At 46.2% G+C, this 6,087-nt stretch overlaps 1 non-coding gene across 1 annotated transcript; it reads right to left on the reverse strand.

Annotated features, from left to right (window-relative positions):
* Positions 1–337: 337 nt before the first annotated feature.
* LOC114817548 lies at positions 338–476 on the reverse strand. The gene has a single exon (XR_003765411.1). It is a non-coding gene; the product is annotated as a small nucleolar RNA SNORA7 (small nucleolar RNA).
* Between the last annotated feature and the right edge of the window lie 5,611 nt (positions 477–6,087).

A 6,087-nucleotide genomic window follows, 5' to 3' on the forward strand; every position in this document is an offset into this window, starting at 1 on the left:
GATTAAGACTGTGAGCTCCATGTGGGACAACCTGATTCCCCTGTGTCTACCCCAGCTCTTAGAACAGTGCTCTGCTCAAGGTAAGCGCTTAACAAATACCAACATTATTATTACTAGTCTTGTCTTATGCCGTCGAGTCATTTCCGACCCATAGCGACACCCCGGACACGGCTCTCCCAGAACATCACACTCTCCATCTGCAATCGTTCTGGTAGAGTATCCATTGAATTTTCTTGGTAAAAATACGGAAGTAAGTTTCCACCTCCCACACAGTAAACGCGAGTCTCCTCCTTCGCCTCTCTCCCGTGCCACTGCTGCCCGGCATGGGTGTGTTTTGACTTGTAGCAGATGGCCTTCCGCTCGCTAGCCACTGCCCAAGCTAGGTAATGGAAGGGGTAGGCCTCTGCTTGACTCTCCCTCCCGGAGCCGAGACTGGTAGAGTACTGGAAACTCTCCAGGTGTGACCCTGAGAGGGGCCACACACAGTAAGCGCTCAATAAATACGATTGAATGAATGACTGCTCCTGGTAGTTTGGTTAAGAGACCCCAACTTATGGCAGTGGATCACTTCCGCCACCTCTTTATGATGGGACTCTGCCATCTTAGTAAGGGGTTCAGCCACCGCCGTCTTAGAAAGGCGGTAGCGTGATTGCCACCTTAGCAATCTTGGCCAGTCGATTCACGATATTTATTGAGAGCTTGTTGTGTACAGAACACTCTGTGAAGACCTGGGGAGAGTACAGTCACCAGAGTTGTTGACATGATTCCTGCTCTCAAGAGGCTTCCAGTCTATTGGAGGAATTTACAGGGGGCCCTGCCCTCTACATTAAGGGCTGGGGCACTACCGTAATTTGTAATGGTATTTGTTAAGCACTTACTATGTGGCAGAGACTGTACTCATTACTGGGGTAGATACAAGCTAATCAGGTTGGACACAGTCCATGTCCCTTATGGGACTCGCAGTCTTAATCCTCATTTTATAGATTAGGTAATTGAGGCTCAGAGAAGCGAAGTGACTTTCCCAAGGTCACACGGCCGATAAATTGCAGATTTTGGTTTAGAAGCCAAATCCTCCGACTCCTAAGACAGTGCTCTATCAATTAGGCCATTCTATTTTCTATTGCCCCTTCATTTTTTATGTGGTGTTTGGTAAGTGCTTACTATGTGCCAAGCACTGTCTTAAGCATTGGGGTAGATACAAAGTAATCAGGTTGGACACAGTCCCTAACGCACATGGGGCTCCCGGTCTTAATCCCCATTTTACAGATGAGGTAACTGAGGCACAGAGAAGTGAAGTGACTTGCCCAAGATCACACAGCAGACAAGTGGTGCTTAGAAAAGTGGCTGGCACATGATAAGCACTTAAATACCATTATTATTATTATTATTAACTACCCTCTGTTCCCTCTGTTCCACAGTTTAGCGTTCTGAGGCTACCCCTGACCTATCCCTCACAGAGCTCTGGTGTACCCCAAAGCCATCCCATATTTGTGGGTGAAAGCATTAGTACTGACACTTAAGCTCAATAGTTAAGCAATTACCTGACCTCTGGATTCCGGTGGCAACCAAAATGGGTCTACTCTAACCCTTTCTTCTGTCCAGTAAGAATGCCAAAGATAGCTCCAGTACCCTTTCCTCCTTTTCTCTGTCTCTCTTCTTTCCTGATCTTCCTTTCCCTCTGTTTCCCACCCTTCCCCTCTTCCCCCAACCCCCAAATCTCTTTCTCCATCTCCTTTTTCCCCCCTTCCTCTTTCCATCTCCCCTTCCCCTTTTTTCCTCTCTCTCCCCCTTTTCTCTCCCAGCAGCTTATGCGGGAACTAAATTAATCTCCAGCTCAAAGGCATGATCACACATGGGTCTGGAGACAGGCATGGGTCTGAGAGAAAGACACCTTCCTGTGATTCAAGGACTCATTTTCTCTCAATGAGCTTGCGTCCCGCCTTGCTAATATCTGTTTACCCAAGCACAGCTCGTGGCTGCTCTAAAGGTCATTTTCCTTTCCCCAGGAGTGGTGGCGTGGGCATCACAGAGCACCAAAGTGACCCAGTCCTCCCTCTGTAGCCAGAGCCTAGTCCCCCACCCGCTGATGACCTCTTTGAGGTCCATCCCAGATGACCCCTGAACCACGCGGCAGGCCTTCTCTTGGCCCCGGGTGCCCTTCATAAATGGTTACCACCGCGGTCAGCTATTCATCAGTGAATTAATAACATTGAATGAGCACCTGCTATCTGCACAGCTTTGGACTAAGTGCCTGGGAGAATCCAACAGGGTTGGTAGACACGATCCCTGCCCTTCAAGGAGCTTTTTTCTTTTTGGTATTTTTAAGCACTTGCTTTGTGCCAGGCACTGTAATAAGCACTGGGGTAGATAAAAGATAATCAGGTTGGACATAGTCCTTGTCCCACTTGGGACTCACAGATTTAATCCCCAATTTACAGATGAGGTAACAGGGGCACAGAGAAGGGAAGTGACTTGACCGAGGGGGTCACATAACAGACAAGTGACAGAGCCGGGGTTAGAACCCAGGTCCTTCGACTTGCAGAGCCATTGTCTTTCCACTAGGCAGTAGTGCTTCTCGAGAGCTTACTACGTTCCCCGGCCTAGAAGGACGTCTCAGTCCCCTTAACACTCACAACAGTAATAATAACAACAATAATAATAGTGGTATTTGTTAAGCGCTTACTAAGTGGCGAGGTGAAATATCAATCAGTAGTATTTATCGAGTGCTTACCGTGTGCAGAGTATTGTACTGAGTGCTTGGAAGAATACAACAGTGAAAAGATGCCACCCCTGCCCTCCAGTAGCTTATCTCCTTCCTCGAGAGAGTTGTAGTTCCCATAGAGAAGCAGCGTGGCTCAGTGGAAAGAGCCTGGGCTTGGGAGTCAGAGGTCATGGGTTTGAAGCCCGGCTCTGCCGCTTGTCAGCTGTGTGACTGTGGGCAAGTCACTTGACTTCTCTGTGCCTCAGTTACCTCATCTGTAAAATGGGGATTAACTGTGAGCCTCATGTGGGACGACCTGATGACCCTGCATCTACCCCAGCGCTTAGAACAGTGATCTGCACAGAGTAAGCGCTTAAGAAATACCAACATTATTGTTGTTATGATGAATGAATGTAGGATGAGTTGGGGTAGGTAAAGTGGGATGAGCAGTTGAGACTCTGAACCCGTCAATCAATCAAGTAAATATATTCATTGAATGCTTAATATGTGCAGAGCACTATACTGATTGCTTGGGAGAGTACAATATAGGAGAGTTGGTAGAAATGTTCCCTCCCCCGCAGTAAGCTTAGAGTCCAGAGCAGGAGACGCAAATATAAATACGTACATTTAATTACAGATATATAGATGAGTGGTGTTGGGCTGAGGGAGAGATGAATAAAAGGTGAGAGCACATTTTTTCCCTCAGAGTGCCAAAGGGTAAACAGAAACCACTTTGGGTCGCTAAGGCAGAGCTCAGAAGGGTTCCCAGAAACCCCTTCACATAGAAGAACCTGCCTAGCTCTCCTATCTGGATCGTTGCTCTCTCTTGGGCAGGCCCACATTACCATCTCTCTGTTCCTGGCTGGCCGGAAGACTCCAGGAAAACCATTCTCTAATTCATTTTCAGCAGGCCGAGCAACCCCACTTGAGGAAAGAATGATGATCATTCTCAGATGGAAAAGATTTTGCCATGGGCCAGCCCGTGTATGTCTCTTTCCATATATGGGAGTATCAACCTCAGCGCCTAGCACAGTGCTTGATGCATGATAAGCACTTAATAAGTACCATAATTATTAGTAGTAGTAGTAGAAAAAAAAGAATGATTATCCTGGAAGTCAGGAGAACTTGTTTCTAATCCCAGTTCTGACACTTGCCTCCTTGTGTGACCCTGGACAAGTCACTTAACTTCTCTGGGTTTCAGCTTCCTCATCTGTAAAATGGGGATTCAAAATCGGTTTCCCTCCCCCTTAGACACGGCGCCCAGTGTGGGACAGGGACTGTGTCTGATCTGATCAGCAGAGAGTTTGGTGCCTAGTAAGAGCTTAAGAAATAACCACGCTTTGAGAACATACTTAAAGCTACTACGCTCAACTCTCCCGAAACAACTAGTGTATTAACGGGTTGAAAATCAGCCCCCAGGTGAGGAATTCTAGTGGAGTTTGGGATTCACAGATGAATCCTACCTTTTACTCAGAAAAATATTATGAAATTGAGAAGCTCTATCTTTGATGGAGTCTCCTGGGAGCAGAGCATGTGATGAACAGACCTTCCTCTGTGGAAGAGATGGGTGAGGAGGTTAAGTAAATTTTCTCTGTGTAGTTCCCATTAAACTTCAATCAGAGTTACAGAAAGAAATTTCCTTTAGGCTTCTGCGAATACAGGTATTGGTTTGACTTTAATAAAAGTCATAACTGATCTCTGTGAGGTCTCTTGTGAAATGAGCTCAGCAAAAATTCAGGCAGGTCCTTAGAGAAGGAGAGTGACCACTTAAACATCGCATTATCCTAATAATCCCATTCTGGAGCAGCCGTCCCATTATTTTAAAGGTCTTCATTTGCAAATTGTGATATTTCAAAGTTTTCTTTTTACATTATCGCAGAAAGTGGAATGAATATTGCGAAAGAAATATCACCTATTTATCGAATCTCCCCATCTCTCGGCGTTAAGGCCACCTCGTGGGATGATCTCAAATAACGCCCACCGAGCCGGCTGTATCCTGATCCAGTCAAGCGACTAGTTACTCTGCACTGATGCTCAAAGCTGAGTCTATTTTAATGAGATCTACTAAGGTTCGGGTGGAGGAATCCTTCAGTACTTAATCATGGACTTTGTCCTGGATTGAGTCACGGGATGATAGGAAGAGAGTTACATTTCCCTGAATGTTAATAGAAAAATGGTATTTTCCATTCATCTATTTTTCCTTTACAAATTCCAAGCAATAATCCGTAGGAGAATCACTGGGATCTGTTATCAGGTCAGTCGATCGTATTTATTGGGCGCTTACAGCGTGCAGAGCACTGTACGGAGCACTTGAGGTCTCCGGCAACTTGGCAAAGACGAATGACGTTAGAGAGATTCCCGAGATAATGACGAGTGCCCTCCCTAGGAAGCTGTGGTTTTATAATCAATCAATCGTACGTTGAGTGCTTACTGTATTCGGAGCACTGTGAGCAAGGTTCTTTATTTAAAGCATAGATGAGGGACACCGATATTGTGTTAAGATTTGAGAGCACCACAAATGCCCAGTTCATTCACCTTTCGCCACTTCCCCATGGGTGGTGACTTGGAAGTAGTTGGAAGGAAGATGATGAGTAGGGAGGAGAGAAAGCAGGCATCCCCATGCCAGCCACCGGCACTGATATTGACTCGTCGGCTAAGTAAGAGACTGGACTAAAGCTCATCTGTCATCTGACAGGAGCCTGTTGGAAGTGATTGGATCCCAGTGCTTAGAACGATGCTTGACACATTATAAGAGCTTAACGAAAACCATCATAATAATGATAAAAACAAGATAATAATAATAATAATAATGATGTTGGTATTTGTTAAGCACTTACTACGTGCAGAGCGCTGTTCTAAGCGCTGGGGTAGATTCAGGGGAATGAGGTCGTCCCACGTGAGGGTCACAGTCTTCATCCCCATTTTACAGATGAGGGAACTGAGGCGCAGAGAGTGAAGTGACTTGCCCACAGTCACACAGCTGACAAGGGGCAGAGTCAGGATTCGAACCTGAACTATGACAGATTAGACATAGTCCTTGTCCCACATTGGACTCACAGTCTAGGAAGAGGGAAAGCCTATATTTTATCCCCATTTTACAGATGAGGAAACAGGCCCAGAGAGTTTAAGTAAATTGCTCAAAGGTCACCCAACGAGCCAATGATAATAATAACGTTGATATTTGTCCAGCGCTTACTATGTGCAAAGCACTGTTCTAACCGTTGGGAGGATACAAGATTATCAGGTTGTCCCACGTGGGACTCACAGTCTTCATCCCCATTTTACAGATGAGGTAACTGAGGCCCAGAGAAGTGAAGTGACTTGCCCAGAGTCACACAGCTGACAAGCGGCGCAGCCGGGATTAGAACCCATGACCTCGGACTCCC

The sequence above is a fragment of the Ornithorhynchus anatinus genome, chromosome 16 (assembly GCF_004115215.2).
Source record: "Ornithorhynchus anatinus isolate Pmale09 chromosome 16, mOrnAna1.pri.v4, whole genome shotgun sequence".
Lineage (NCBI taxonomy): Eukaryota > Metazoa > Chordata > Mammalia > Monotremata > Ornithorhynchidae > Ornithorhynchus > Ornithorhynchus anatinus.